The sequence below is a fragment of the Pistacia vera genome, unplaced genomic scaffold (assembly GCF_008641045.1).
Source record: "Pistacia vera cultivar Batoury unplaced genomic scaffold, PisVer_v2 Contig646, whole genome shotgun sequence".
In the NCBI taxonomy this organism is placed as follows: Eukaryota; Viridiplantae; Streptophyta; class Magnoliopsida; order Sapindales; family Anacardiaceae; genus Pistacia; species Pistacia vera.
The window spans coordinates 96,745-113,665 of NW_022196497.1; the positions used below are offsets into that span (position 1 = coordinate 96,745).

Consider the following 16,921-nt stretch of genomic DNA (forward strand, 5'->3'; position numbering starts at 1 on the left):
TTTATTCCTAAAATTTTTATTACGTTAAAATATTCAAATTTTATATTGTATATATCATTCACGTTATCTTTAATTTTTAAGTACTATTAATGGGTTCTATTGTATGTTAAACGTTCAAATTGGTGCTAATGTTCAAATCTCTTGTTATGGATGAAAAATAGTCTATTTCCCATGAAAAGTTCTTAGTTCATATTTTATGTATATTGTTTTATTTTCAATATATTCATGGGTATCAATTTGAGGTTAAAAATCTATACGATGGATTGTTAATTTCAAGTTCAAGCTTACCATTTCACTGAGAATTTTTATATTACCAACAAAATAATTATTTGCACCACAATAATATTATAAAACGAACTCATACTATTCACATGATTTCATTAGAAATTGGTAGCAATTAACAACTAATTTAATAATAAAAGTTACACTTTTAATAATTAGTTTATTCCATCCTCTCTCTCTCTATATATATATACTACTATTGTTTTAATCATTAAATTTTTTTTTTTTCTATTTTTCAAACTTGATCATTCGCTTATTAGGTAAATAGGATAACTAAATTACGAAAATCATCTAGATGACTGTATGTAATCTAAGTGTTGGAAAAAATTTATCTTCTCCACGACTGGTTAAATCAGTTGCAAATTTCAATTAGTCTTTAGTTGAAATATAATTCAAACTTGGATAATTTTAATGTAAATTACGCTTTCTTCCTTAACCTACTTACACAATATCAAATTCTAAAAATGACACACGGGACAACCATTCCTAAAAATTTAAAATAATTTATTAATTTTAGAAATTAAAAAGTATAGTTTTTAATTTAAATATTAAGAATATTAAGTTTGATGTTACAAATTCAAATATGTGAGTTTCCAATAACTTTCAAGTGTGTTGTTCTAAGTTTCAAAAATTATATTATGAGTTTCATGTATATATTCAAGGTTTCAAGTATATATATAGATATTAAATAAATGTTAAAGTTTTCAAGTACACCTTTATGACTTTCAAAAGAAATGTTTTGGTTAAGGTTTTTTTTAGATTTCAAATTACTCTAAAAGTTTCAAATATAACATTGTTAATTCAAACATAATATTATGGCATAAATATCTTGAATTCCAAGTTCGTTAGTATCAAATGATTAGGACTAAAGATATTATAAATTCATAACACCCTCCACATGCTAATTTCTAATCGCTCTTACAGTTTTTGTGTTATACATTACGTTCTTATGTAAGTTCTTCTTTAAAGATCTTCAACATTGTCTCCTCTCTTTGTGTTTTTTTCTCTTGAAAAAGAAAAAAAAAAAAAAAACGAATTCCAAATTAGTATGGATTTAGGAAAAGTGATGTAATTAAATGGAGTTGTTAACTCAAATTTCAAAAACGCCTTCTAAATTAATAAAACAGTATTTATTCATATGAAAATAATAATAGAAAACAAATTAAAATAAACGAAGTTAGTGTCCATTTAGGAAATGTAATGTAATAAAAGTAGTTAATTAAGATGAATTAGGAAATCTAATTTTAAAATGATTAGGACTAAACAAATTATAAATTCATAACACCCTTTAACCCTTCATATGTTAAGTTCTAATCGCTCCTACACGTTCTGTGTTCTACTTCTACATTACCTTTCTTCTGTAAGTTCTCTTCAACTCTTCAGCTTCCGTCCTCTCTTTTCTGTTTTTTTCTCTTGAAAAAGAAAAAAGTCGAATTTCAAATTGAGTCAAGAGTAAAATGTCTAATATGGCCTAGTAAACAAACCCTGTTACAAAAATTCATACGATCTGTCCCTTCACCCACTATTACCCCCATTACTGTCGTCTCATTGTTCTTCTTCTGTAATTACCAGCAACCTTACCCTGGTTGTTTCGTTCTTCGCAATTACCAGCAACCTTACCCTGGTATGTTCATTCTTCTGCTTACCAGCAACCTTACCCTGGATTGTTTCCTTCTTCTGCTAATTACCAGCAACCCTACCGGGACTCTTTCCACCTCTGCAAGCTAATGTCACTGACGGCGATAATGCTTTTGTTGTCAATTTCTCCGGTAAAAGATCCATTCCACTCATGGTTGGCATTATCACCTACCGTTTCATCCCCAGGAAAAATTCCTGTGCAACAGCGCATACAGCACCTGTGCCTCCCTTTGTTGCATATCCTAAAACTGAAGAGACAGTGGCATTGTTGAAGGAGAGAATTGTGAAACAAATAGAGTTCTATTTCAGCGATGAAAATCTTAGAGATGACTACTATTGAAGTCGCTGATGAATGGGGAGGGATGGGTCCGGATATCAGCAAATGCTGAATTGAAAGAATTAAGAGGATGTGCACTGATATCAACTTCATCCTCAATGCTGTCAGGACTCAGCTTTGATCGAGGTTGAACGGTATATGATACGAAGACGTTGCACAACTTGCTGAGGCCTTTCAAGCCAAATGGAAGATTAAAGATTTCTAGAATTTAGTTTAAGATGAAGGATTTTTATAGAACTTGGTAACATGTAATCGTTTTTTTTTTTTTTTATAATTAAAGTCTAACGATATGACAACTTTTAAATTTGTGTGGTTTTTTTTCAATTTATTATAAAATCACTTAAAAGACATGAAAGCAGAAGTTTTATATTTAAATAGATCTTCATGAACATATTATATATATTATTATATTTTTTTCTTTTGAGTAAGGATACGCAATTCCTAAATTTTTTACATTAATAAAGCTTGCCATATTATTTCATTAAAGAAAGGTAAATGGTGGATATTACTTAAAAGTTAATAATTTTCTTTTTTAGTGTAATTTATTTTTAAATAATAAATTATTTTAGTAGCAAAAATATTTTCATTTCAAGTCTAATATAAAATATCTCATGTTTAATGTTAATAGTATCATTTTTACTATTAAAGATTTCAATCACATTAAATGTCTCAAGTAACTTATTAATAATTTCATTTTTTTTTTTTTTTAATATCAAGTTCTTATAGAATTAAGTTTGACATTAGAATATTCAATTTTCAAATTTTATATTTCATTTACCTTATCTTTAGTTTCAACTATTATTAATAGTTCCAATTTCATGTTAAAAGATTTCTAACCACGTGATGAGCAGTTTCAAATCTCTTGTTATAGATACAAAGTCCCTTCTACTTTAAATGTAAGGTTTTTCGTTTCATGCGTTAATGTGGATATATTTTGTCATGCTCTAACCATGATTTTAATTAATCATCTAATTGATAGTTGAAACATGATTTTAACTTTAACATTAATTGTTAGTATTTCATAGGTTGTGCATGTTTAAAAACTCATGTGAAATTTGATTATAAATATTTAAATAAGAATGCTTTTTAAAAGTAGCATATTTTTCTGTTGTATTTTCGTTTAATTATTGAAACATTTAAAAATTGATAATGGTTATATATCTAATTATTTTATATAATTAATTATGTTAATGAGATATGGGAGGTAATTGAATTGTGAAACAAATTGATTATAATTTCAGGGATGAAAATCTTAGAAGACGACTTTTATTTGAAGTTGTTGATGAATGGGGAGGGATGGGTCCGAATATCAACAATTGCGGAATTTAAAAGAGTTGAAAGGATGTGCACTGATATTACTTTCATCCTTAGCGCTCTCAAGGGTTCAGCTTTGATCGAAGCTGACGGCCATATGATAAGAAGACATCCAACAGATAAGAAGTCGTCCAGCGGTCCTGCTTTTGCACGCCTTTCAAGCCAATCCGTAGAAAACTTTGACGAAATGGAAGATTTAATTGATTTTCTAGAATTAAGTTTAAGATTAAGGATTTTTATAGAACTTGGTAACATGTAATCGTTTTTTTTTTTTTATAATTAAAGTTTAGGATTTGATGACTTTTAAATTTTGTGTGCTTCTTTTTTAATTTATTATAAAATAGCGACAATTGAAACCACAAGTTTTATATTTAGATAGATTCTTCATAAACATATTATTATTATTATTATTTCTTGGGAGTAAGGATACGCTAATCCTAAATTTTTGCTCATTAATTCAAGCATGCCATATTATTTCATCAAAGAAAGGTAACTGCCGGTTATTATTTAAAAGTTAATAAAATGTAGTAAACGATATATTCCCACCCTAACTATCGCGAATCGGCAGATTCCCAGACTTGTTTCATAAATTCCGTATTCCTACCTTTAAATTGATAGTATATTGTTTAACGAAACGATTAAAGGGTAAGATGGTCATTCCAAATCCCAGATAATTAATTCTCCTTCTTTCTCCTCTTCAACACTGTCGGCGTTTGTCACCGGGCTTCCTACCGCCGATGGAGTGTGACCTTTCATCTTTCCCAAATTGCAGCCGCCGGTCGAGCGCAGCCTTTCACCTTTCCAGCCAACCGCCAACCCACAGTCAATAGCACCCTTGAATCGCCGGTCGACTGCCACAACACTTTCGCATTTTTTCGCATTTTCCCGGCCAGATCCCGGCTGTTTCTCATACTGAAAATCAACCTTGTCTACGCCATTCGAATCCCCTTCCTCTCCTCTTCAAAACCCATCTCTCCTTTGACCCTCCCAGTCGCCGTTTGTTGCCCGCGACCTACACTTGCCGTAGCGAGATAGTCGTCACTTTCAGATTCGTTCTTCTATTTGTTGATTTTTTTTAACCAATATGGATTTCTGGAATATTATTGTCACTAGATTACACTAGGTTCTGGTGGTGATGTTTAAACTTTGTTGTTGCTGGATTTTGGAGATGAAGGATAGAGAAAAAAAAAAAAAAAAATTTGGAAGTTTTGTTATGTTGCATTATGGCTGGAGATGATGGGGATCGAGAAATTTTCTTCTAATGACGGGGAATGGAGAGCGGCAATGTTGTTATTTTATTCCGATTGGGGGTTTGCCACCATAGACTCAACCTCCGCCGCATCTAAAAATTGAACGCTGCCACTCCACCTTTGTAGATTCAAAGTTCCAACATTGGATTCGATAGCTAGCCGCCTTCTCATCAGCTTTTCGTTGGGTTTTGGTGTTTGATCGGTGGGGTTTGTTGTTTTTGAAGTGTTCTTTGCGATTGTGTTGCTGTTGTGTTGATTTCAACCCCTCGTCACTCCAACCTTGTTGCTAAATCGTCGCCCACTACTTGTTCGATCATTTGCCGCAACCAGCCCAGCCAATCCAACGCCCATTCTTTCCGCCTGTGCGCGCAGCCTGCATGAAGATGGGAGGAGGGGAAGTTTGGTAATAGTACCATTTGCATATTTGTTAGAATCCAACAGTAACTAACGAAGTTATTTTAAGTGGGTGAATCTGGAATTTATGAAACCAGGGGTGGGATTTCACTGTAGTTAGGGTGTGAGAATTTCTTTTACTCTTTGGGTGCATTTGGTTCATAGAATATTGAATTACTGGGAATGTTAGATTATTAAAAAGTTAGATTATCTTAAAGATTATTGGGAATTTAAAATGTGTTTGTTTAGTTGGAATAAGGGAGAATGATTTACACATGCCCAAGGTTTACCGAAAAGACAAGTTGGTACCCAAAAAGTTTTGAAACGACAAATAGGTACCTTCCGTCATGTTCTGTTAGTGATTTTCGTTTGATAATAGTGAAAAGACTAAAATGCCCTTGAAAGTTTAATATATTAGTTTTTTATAAATTTAAAAATTTCTAAAAAATCCCCTAGGTTTGCTAATTTGACTAAATACCCCAATATATAAAAATTTTATAAAATAACAAAAACACCCCTGCCACCCGCAATGCCAGATTCCGGCCACCACCGTCGGAATCTGGCTAGAAAATTGTGTTACGACACAGACCCGTCGGATCTGTGTCGTAACATATCGATCTGGTCTTTTCCGGCCAGATCCATCACGGATCTGGCAGGAAAAGGCCAAGTCTACGTCTGGCCTTTTTCGGCCTCGACAGCCAGATCTGGCCTTTTCTAGCCAGATCCTCCACGAATCTTGCCAGAAAACGCCAGATCGACGTGTTACGACACAAATTCGAAGGGTTTGTGTCGTAACACAATTTTTCGACGAGATTTCGGCCTCGACGGCCAGATCTGGCCTTTTTCGACCAGATCAGCCACAGATATTACTGGAAAATGCTAGATCTAAGCGTTACGAAACAGATCCAATGGGTTTGTGTTGTAACGTAATTTTTCGACCAGATTCTGGCCAGTACGGCGGTATTGGTCGGAATCTAGCACTGCGGGTGATGGGGGTGTTTTTGTTATTTTATAAAATTTTTATATATTGGGGTATTTAGTCAAATCAGCAAACCTAGGGGGTTTTTTAGAAATTTTTAAATTTATAAAAAACTAAAATATTAAACTTTCAAGGGCATTTTAGTCTTTTCACTATTATCAAACGAAAATCACTAACAGAACATGACGGAAGGTACCTATTTGTCGTTTCAAAACCTTTTAGGTACCAACTTGTTGTTTCAGCAAACCTTGGGTATGCGTAAGTCGTTCGGCCATTGGAATAAATTGGTAGGTATGTTTTATTAAAATGTTTGGTTGGAAAAAATAAATTGGTGGGTAAGTTATTTAAATTACTGAATTGTCATATAATTAAATATTATTATTTAGATTATTATTTGGATTATATAACCCCCTACATTTAAAAACTTATAAAAAAACAACCCCATAATAAAAGTTTGAAAAATCAACAATGCACCCCCACCAACTCAGCCATTGCCAGCTACCTAACGACGCACGAAAGGCAAGAAATGTTCTCCGCATGGCCAAATCGTGATAGATCTGGATCAATGAATCTAATTGTTTTCGGTCAAATTAGATCTGGTCATTTTCTGGTCAAATCTGTCACAATCTGGCCATTTCCGGTCAGATCTCTAGCCAGAAATGGCCATATCGGTGTACAACGACTATTTTTGGCCTTTCATGCGCCATTCCGGTGGGGACGGTGGCTAGCCACTGGCGGTGGTTGTCGGCGGCGGTAGGTGGGTGGGGGTGGTGGCTTGGGTGGCTGCAATTTGTTTTGAATTCAAGGGTAATTTTATCCAAAAAGTTAATTAATTGAGTTGAAATAGTAAAATTCATATTCAAGTAAATTAATTTAAAAATAAGGGTATTATTGTCCTAAAATTCTATTAATAAGGGATATAATTGTAACCAAAAAAATATTACTTTGATAATCTTACAATACCTAAAAAAATAGAGGTAATCAAATTACTTCAAATATTACCAACAGTAACTATTATTAGTATTTGAAGACTATCAGAATCTTATGTTACTTGACAACCAACGTGGTAATCAAGTAATAAGATGTCATAACCCCAGTAATCCCACATAACCCCCAACCAAACGCCCCTTTAAAATATTTAATAAATTTCTTTTTAGTGTAATTTATTTTTAAAAAATAATAAATTAATTTATCAGTAAATAATTTGTTAAAACTCTCAAAAACAATGTTATAAGTTTCAAATTTCTAGTTTTTAGTATCAAACTCTTGATTTCAAGTCTAATTAATGAAAAATATTTCATGTTTAATGTTAATAGTATCTTTTTTACTATAAAAGATTTCAATATTTCATGTTGAATGTCTCAAGAAACCTGTTACTAGTTTCAATTTATTATAATTATTATTTAATATTTTTTTATATCAAGTTTGACATTGGAATATTCAAGTTTCATGTTTTATATTTCATTTACCTTATCTTTAGTTTTAACTATTATTAATGGTTCTAATTTCATGTTAAAGGTTTCTAACTAGGTGGTGGCAGTTTCAAAGTCTCTTGTTTTAAATGCAAGGTTTATAGTTTGATGTGTTAAGGGTTGAGTGATGTTAATGTGGATACAATTTGTCATGCTCTAACCATGATTTAAATTAATCATCTAATTGATTGTTGGAACATAATTTTTAATTTAACATTGCATAGGTTATGCATGTTTAAAAACTCATAGTGAAATTTGATTATAAATATTTGAAAAAAGAATGCTTTCTAAAAGTAGCATATTTTTCTTTTGTATTGTTGTTTAATAATTCAAACATTTAAAAATTGATAATGGTTATATATCTAATTATTTTATATAATTAATTATGTTAATGAGATATGGGAGGAAATTGAATTATGAAACATAATAGATTACTATTTTAGTGCTGAGAATCTCAAAGGTGACTATTATTTGAAGTTGCTAATGAAAGAAGGATGAGTTCTTCCAATATCTATGGTTGCGGAAGGCACAACCGGAAGATAATAGTAATTGATTTTTCAGAATATAAGCATTAGGATTTGTTAGAATGGTGAGATAATATGTAAAAAAAATGATAATGTAGATTTTTATTATTGATAATGATTAATTCTAAATTTTGATTTTTGATTTATTTACTATAAAATTACCATTGAAACACAAAATTTAATATTGAGGAACATAGTATAATTTTTTTTATTATCATATTTTGAATTAGAACACTTCTTCACCTTTGTACAGACTGCTTTTATCCCAAAACTTCACCTATAATTTTTATAAACAAAAAAAATCAACTACTCATTTTTCCCTGTAATTTCAATATTAAGCAATTTTATAAAAAGTTTGGAAAGTGTCATTACATATTTTATAAACAAATCAAGTGGCAATTAAAAACTGAGCAAAGCCTCGGTCGAGTTCAACTGAGAGAATTTGAGATGGAGGTGAAAATGGTAGCAAAAGAAGACATAGAAGGCGGCCAAGACTTAACTCCACCTCTCTCTCCTCTCTCTTACTCTCTTCACAACTCCTTTCTCTCCTCCGCTGTTCTCAGCGCCGCCTTCCGCCTCCTCTCCCTCTTCCAATCCCCTCCCTCTACCTGTCCTCAACCTCGTCTTTTCGGCTTGTTGACCAACCGCGATAAATTGTTGTTAAAGATTCGTGACGGGGCGAGGGAGTTGGCGAAGGCGAGAGGAAACTTCTCGGACGATGTCGTTTTGGAGGAGGCTGCGTTGTGTTTGGTGATGACGAATGCCTTTTGAGTTCCAGGATAAGAGTGGGCGCAGTTTAGGAATTGCCGTGTACGATAAGGAATTCTCTTGGATCAATCATAGTTGCTCTCCAAATGCTTGTTACAGGTTCTTGCTTTCCGAGACAAACAACACGGCGGCGTTTCATTACCAGCCAAACATGCGGATTGTTCCTCATGTAAAATCCCTGTAATCTTAAAAAGATGATTTTTTTTTTTTTTTTCCTGAAAATCCATTTAGCAAGTTAGTTATTGTTGGACGCACTCAAGAATCAAGACCAAGTCAACTCCTACTTTTTAGGCTTTTTAGTTTTGTAACAATTTTTAGTTTCTGTTTACTGTGTTTGTTAATTAGTTTCCTCCTTTTCTGTATATTTTAAATTTAAATCTTCCTTGTAATCTGTATATATATTATTACGATCATTGAATGAAAACACAGTTCAAAATCATTACTTTTCTCCTATTTGCTTGCCATTTTCACAGTTATATACTCTTTTTTTCTTTTAATGAATTGATGTTGGGTGCAGGGGAAGATTGATGTCTGTAGCTCAAGTGAACTAGTACAAGGTTGTTAATTGTTTATGTTACAAGATTTTAGGAGTTATTTGATTAGAATTTGATTAATGTCTGACGCTGCTTTTTGCTGTAATATCTGTTGCTGAAGGTTGTGAGAGAGATGATGGTCCAAGAATAGTCGTTAGGAGTATAAAGCGGATAAAGAAAGGCGAGGAGGTGACTATTGCTTGCACTGATTTATTGCAACCCAAGGTATATTCAACTTTGCTTACATTATTGAACGTTTTTGTTTGTATCAAACGTTTGTTGCTTTGCAAATTAATAAAATGGAGATCATAGCAACTTCTATATAACCAGAGCCAGAAACTGGGCATTCACTCATGAGAAGACAACTACATAAGAGCCTAGAGACATCACTTGGTTGGGGCAAATATTTTTACTAGTACATTCAAAGCTCTTTTTTTAGACATATCTTCCTTCTATTACTATTATCAACATACACAAACCTTTCTTTACAACAAACATTTTACAAAAGCAAGCATGTATAACACAAGCTAACTGTTGAGGCCAAAGTATAAAACAAAGAAGAGCACAACTAGAAGTAGTGACCCTAACCCAAACCCATCAGTGTCAAAACCAGAACTGCTGGTTTGATGAAACCCAGGACGCGACGGAAAGCGAAGAGTAGGAAAAAATGTAGAGAGAAAATGTATGAGCATTAACATTAAGAGCAGAAGCAGCACAATAACAAGGGTGCCTTCTGAGTCCCCAACTTCAAATAGCGGCGAAAAAAACTCCATCATCGATAACAGACTAGGACCAAAGATCACAGAACCCAAAACTACCACCATTAAAGAGGGTACTAATGGTGATGGCCCTCTGTTCCTCATTGCTCTTTGTCTTCACCTTTCTAGGGGATGAGCCACGACCTCGAGGATTATTAAAGGAGTGAAAGTGGGATTATTAAAGGAGTGAAAGTGATCAAGAATATGTTTGTTGCAGATGGAGATGACTTTTTAGAAACATTCTGACACTTTTCTTTGGTTATATATTCATTAGTTAACCTAAATTTATCTTCTTTAATCAAAAATTGTTTTTAATGGTGTAGAGGTTGGCTTGAAGAAGGCCAACCACAACCAACATTAATTAAGATAATCAATAACAAATAAACTCAAGATTGTCTTGAAGTTATCTATGCAGGATGAAAACTTTCTATTGAAAATGACATCTATTTGTCTTCAATAGTTGGAAGAATCTTGACAATTTTATATATGAGAATAACAATGATATATTTAATATTATTAGTGAGAGATGATATCAAGATAAAGAGCATGAATCATGTGCAAATCTGCCCGCGAACAGTTACTTCTGCAGAATCAGCCACATAAAATTCTCAAAAAACAGAAAGCAAATTCAATATATCAGGGCTTCATGGCTCAAGTCTAGGAATTTGTAGAAAATGGTGAAGTGAATAGAGAGCAATCGCATTTGCTAAAACAGAATCATAATAAAGCCAAAGTCATATTTATAAAAGTAATTTACACCCATTACTATTTCAATGAAGATCAAAGCAATGCAATAAAGAAGATAATACTTGGTCATTACTCGAGGAGAGATATCCGATGAAGATAAGTTTCATTACAAATGATCGTTCATACACTATGTACACTTCTAGAGTTAATGAATCTCTAAACATCTCCAAGTTAAATATTCATGCAGTTTCATCACATTGTTTGTTGATTGTGTAGGATAACTTGTGTATATAATGCTGTTTGTAAAGTCAACTTTGGTAGATGTTGCAATGTCGAAGTCATTAACAAGTGCCGGTGCAATTAGTGTTTCTAATGATAAAACTGTTGCTTAATTTTATCATCATCACATTATGAAAGATATGCTTGAAATGGCCATAGATCAAATGGAAGGCTTCCTATGCTCTCAATGAATTGTGTTTTACTGATTATATGCTTCTCCAATAATAAGTTGCCTTGTCTCATTTTTATGTTAAACTGTTACTAGCAGTAATTCATTTTTAACTTGTTGAGTATTTGGTATCCTTTTTTAGCATATAACTTGGCACTGTTACGTTCAATGATCTTGACAGGTATCCATTGGAACTCAATTTCGGTTAAAAAACTTAGACAAATTTTATGACCACAATTTTTGTAACTATAGTTGGATAGGGTTATTGTAATTGAATTTTTAACTTGTAATTATTATAAATAAATATTAAGGATGCCTTCTTGACAAGAAGCATGGGTAATACGATACCTGTAAAATAAACATCCCAATTTTTTTGGATCTTAAATAAATGTAAAAATCTATTCGGTACAATTACATCAATTATGACATAATTCCATCAGTAATTTTGTTTTAGTTAAATATTAATTTATTGATTTTATCTTAAAATTAAGTGAATATGTTGAGTAAAACTCAATGGTGAAAATAATTTAATTGAATAAAGGGCTGAATTTATCAATTATGTGGTTATGATGAATTAATCAATATTTGATTAACTAATACAAATTGTGACTATTAAATTCAAACACTGCCAAATCTCTTAGCGGTGGGAGTGGATACCATAGAATAAATTCGTTTAACTTTGTTTAATTCAGAAACATCTTCTAAACTAATAAAACAATATTTATCTAGAAGTAAATAATAAAATCAAATCACTGTACATCTACAAAACGAATTAAAATAAAATTAGTATGGATTTAGGAAAAGTGATGTAATTAAATGGAGTTGTTTAGTTCAAAAACGTCTTCTAAATTAATAAAACAGTAGAAAACGAAGAGAAACAAACAAATTAAAGTAAACAAAGTTAGTGTCCAATTGTGCATTTAGGAAATGTAATTTAATCAAAAGTAGCTAATCAAGATGAATTAGGAAATCTAATTTTGAAATGATTAGGACTAAACATATTATAAATTCATAACACCCTTTAACCCTTTATATCTTAAGTTCTAATCTCTCCTACACATTCTGTGTTCTACGTCTACATTACCTTCTTCTGTAAGTTCTTCTTCAACTCTTCAACATTCCACCCTGTTAGGGCCAAAAAATGTCTTCGACCTCAATAGACCTAAAGACAAAGACACCTTCAATAAAGCTCGGAGTCATGGCCCAATTCCAATTTGGCCCATGACAGAGTTCGCATATTGGGCCCGCTTATTACACCTACCATGTTGCTCACTGCTTGAGCCCAATTAGTAAAGGCCCCGATTCATTTAGACCTCATCATCAACTTGTCTGGGTCCGAGCCTATTGATCCAAGATCACCTACTGGATTTAGGGTTTACTTAGACCCCAAGGTTGCCTACTTATTTTGGCACTATCCGGATTCTATCGAAGAGATCCATTACTATCCTGATTCGTCTAAGATCTGTATCTTAGACTGAATAGGACTCCCTTTCCCACTAAGGTAAGAGAGTCAAAGGCTTTCATATTCACTAAACCTCAAATTCCAAGGACTCACAGTCCTATTAGGACTGGAAGATCCTACAGCTGCTATTTAAACAAGAGGCCAATCCTCTCACATTCATGGAACATTACACCTTCTGGTCCAATAGTTCTCACCCTCGAAAGCTTTACATCGCTGCCATAGTCTTAGTCTACAACTAAAATTTTGGTAACCTTCTCTTTCCCTAACCCTCACTAAATTAGCCTCATTCAGCCTTGCTAACTTGAGCTTCGGAATGCCTATGACAAACACCACCCTGGTGCTTTCCGTTTGCTTCAAGCTTGTTTTCTTGTGTGTGCAGGTACAACAGATTGCTGGTGGGCTCAACCTCACGGGATCATAACCCCCATTCTGTAACCGTAGATTTTACCGTCTACAGTTTGGCGCCCATCATGAGGCCTCTGGCAATCATTCATCTTTCAAACCTTGCTTTGCAAGGAAACTCCTTATGGTTGAAAATTCAAACAACACCAATCCTGGTCTCGAGGCCAGGCTTGAAGCTCTAACTGTTCTTATGCAACAACACTTAGACAAAGTGGTAGCATTGAAAGTCGAGAATGCTGCCATCTGGATCGAAAACGCCTCCAGCAGGGTCGAAAACCAATCTCTGAAAGAAAAGATGAGTCAATTTTATGACCTTGAGCTTCAGCCTTGCCAGGGACAATCCAATCGTTTCCGCACACCTGTTCCATCCATGTAGCCTCTCTAGACTCCAAATCACAGACTCCAAATCACAGATTGACCACTTCGGATACTCAATCACATCAACTCCATTCAACACTAGTGGATGGCTCAGCCTAGAATCGAACTGAGTTAGGATAGCAAATAGGGCCGCTCCCGGCCAACCCACTCTAGGCACAAGATCAAGGCATCCAAGTAACACAAAGCCTTCTGCAACAAGAGCCACCCATCCTTACCATCCCGCCTTATCTTCAATCAACCATTCCTACCTAAAACCTACTCGGCTCAACTCACCCTCGCGAGTCAAGTGGACTCCCTCACCTTCAATCCACCCCATTCGAGTCCATCCATCCCCACGGACCGAGTGACTCCCAAATAACCCCACTCACTATCCATGTAGGTCGAAACACCCAATCAATCACAATCGGAGCCATCCAACCTAGAGGAATGAACAGAGATCCAAATTACCAAGCGGCACACGATGGAACGATTCACCAATCTACTCCATATGACTTGACTCAACCAAACATGCTGAGTGCGAGTCATATGACAAACCAAGCTTCGCCTCGCCCATGAAGCAGATATTGGCCAAAAGATTGGCCGACATAGAGGCAATGATGAGGCGGATACCTGGAGTGCCAATCCCAACTAATAAGAGCCAACCCCACAGCTATGCCGATTCACCCTTTATGGATGTAATTACTCTAGCCGAGATGCCACACAAGTTCACCATCCCCAGCATGAAGCTTTACGATGGCACAACTGATCCAGATGACCACATAGCCTTATACAAGCAACGGATGTTTGCCGCCTTAATACCCCAAACATTGAGGGATGTCTACATGTGTAAAAGCTTCGGCTCCAGCCTCTCTAGACCAGCCCTTCAATGGTACACAAACCTTCCAAACAACTCAATTTGCTCATTTGCCCAGCTCATCGACACCTTTGTTGAGCAATTCGCTAGCAGCAAGAAACTCGAGAAGTTGTCAACCGACCTATACAGAGTCTACCAGAAGAAGGGGGAGTCGTTGAGAGAGTACATATTCAATAAAGAAAAAATCTTCATCCCATCCTGTAATCCAGCAACAACAGTTGATGCTTTCAGAAAGGGTCTTTCCCAGATAAAGAACTATACAAAGACCTGACAAAACTTGATTGCACCATAATGGAAGACGCCTTAGCTAGATCAGTGATTCAGATCAAATGGGAGGAAGATGAGGCAAACCGAATAAGGCATGCTAGATATGATGACTGTCACCAAAGGCGGAGTGAAATAAGGCCACAATCCAGCATACGAGCCCCATTATTAACCCTTATCCCATAATTCAAGCAGAATCAAAAAGCCATATGATCGCCAGCTGACCAGAGCCACAAATAGGCCATCTAGATCAAACCAATTTAAAATTCTAGAGTTGAACTAACTCAGGCCGTGGCAATCATGAAAGGGATGGGACCCACCATGAAGTGGCCAACCAAGCTTAATCCTAACTTAAAGAGAGACACAACCAAGTGGTGCGAATTCCACGGCGACCATGGTCATAACACCATCGATTGCATCGCCCTAAGATTGGAAGCAGCAACACTATTAAAAAGGGGACACCTCTAAGACCTGTTGACAGATAAATAGAAGAATATAGCCAGTTAGAGAAGCTCGAAAGAAATATCTCCCCCTTCTTGGGAACCAACACCTGCTCTATTATCTCCGAAGGATAAGAAATCAATTGGGTGAGTTATTCCTCAGCTAAGCAGCACGCTCAAGCCAGCCGTCACCTAGAAGTTCAGTCCATCCACCCATCTCCTCGGGCACATACCAACCAGATCATTCAGTTTAAAAATTACGAGCCAACGACCTTAGTCGCCCCTTATCACAATGCTCTGGTCATCTCCCTCCAGATCGCCAACATCCTGGTCAAGAGAGTATTCGTAGATGGGGGATCCTCAACAAACATCCTCTTCCTTGAAATAGTGAAAGTCATGGGACTGGATGAGTCAAACATCAGCAAACATCCAACCATCTTGGTCGGGTTTAGTTCTAAGGAGAAGTACACCATCGGAAAAATCGCCCTGCTTGTCTATGCCAGTGGAATCAACAAGTAAACTATCTTCTTGGTGCTTGATTGCCCCTTACCCTACAATGTCATCTTAGGTCGACCCTAGATCCATGACGTGCGAGTTGTCCCATCCACCTTTTATCAAACTATCAGGTTTCCAACAAAGTGGGGAGTAAGAGAAATCAATGGCGATTCTAAGGCCTCGAGAGACTGCTATAAGAACGCCTTCAAAGGCAAGAGTCATGCTTCATAGCAACTACAGAGCCATCTAACCCTTTCGACTGAGTCAGATCAATCATCCATGGAAGAGTTGGATGAAGTGCAAATACACTCGGACCATCCCGACCGAAAGACCCAGATAGGCTTTCCCCTCAAGCCCGAGATAAGAGAGTGACTTATAGACTTCCTCAAGCAGAATCAGGATTGCTTTGCCTAGTCCCACGCAGGCATGATAGGTGTCAGCCCCAAGGTAATCGTCCACCATCTTCATATAGATCCAAATCACCCTCTAGTGAAGCAGAAACAAAGGAAATTCGCTCCAAAACGCAACCGGGTCACTAATGAGGAAGTTGACAAGCTGTTGAGTAATAGATTGATCAGAAAAGTTACTTATCTCGACTGGCTAGCAAACGTGGTGTTCGTGAAGAAAAGAACAGAAAATGGAGGGTCTACATAGACTTCACAGATCTAAACAAGGCATATCCCAAGGATTCCTTCCCACTCTCCCATATCGAGATGATGGTCGATGCGACCACCGACCATGAACTCATAAGTTTTATGGATGCCTTCTCGAGGTACAACCAGATTTTGATGCACCCAAACGACCAAGAAAAGACAGCTTTCATCATAGAGAGGGGGAACCTATTGCTACAAAGTGATGCCTTTTGGGCTTAAGAATGCAGGGGCTACCTACCAGCGGCTAGTCAACAAAATGTTTGCTGAACACCTTGGAGACACCATGGAAGTATACATCGACGACATGCTCGTCAAGTCTCTTATGGCTGAGCAACACCTCGACCACCTCAGTCAGGCATTCATTGTCCTTAGGAAGTACAACATGAAGCTCAACCTGACCAAGTGTTCGTTCGGGGTCTCTTTAAGTAAATTCTTAGGATACATAGTGACTCAGCGTGGGATAGAAGCCAATCCTAATCAAATCCAGACGGTCTTGAACATACCATTACTGACTTGCATCAAAGATGTCCAGTGCCTTGCGGGACGAGTGGCTACCTTGAGCCGTTTCATCTCCAGATCTGTTGATAAATG

The 16,921-nt window shown here is 35.7% G+C and overlaps 1 pseudogene; it reads left to right on the forward strand.

Annotated features, from left to right (window-relative positions):
- Nucleotides 1-8,589: 8,589 nt before the first annotated feature.
- On the forward strand, nucleotides 8,590-9,802 carry LOC116111613 (annotated as a pseudogene).
- Nucleotides 9,803-16,921: the final 7,119 nt, after the last annotated feature.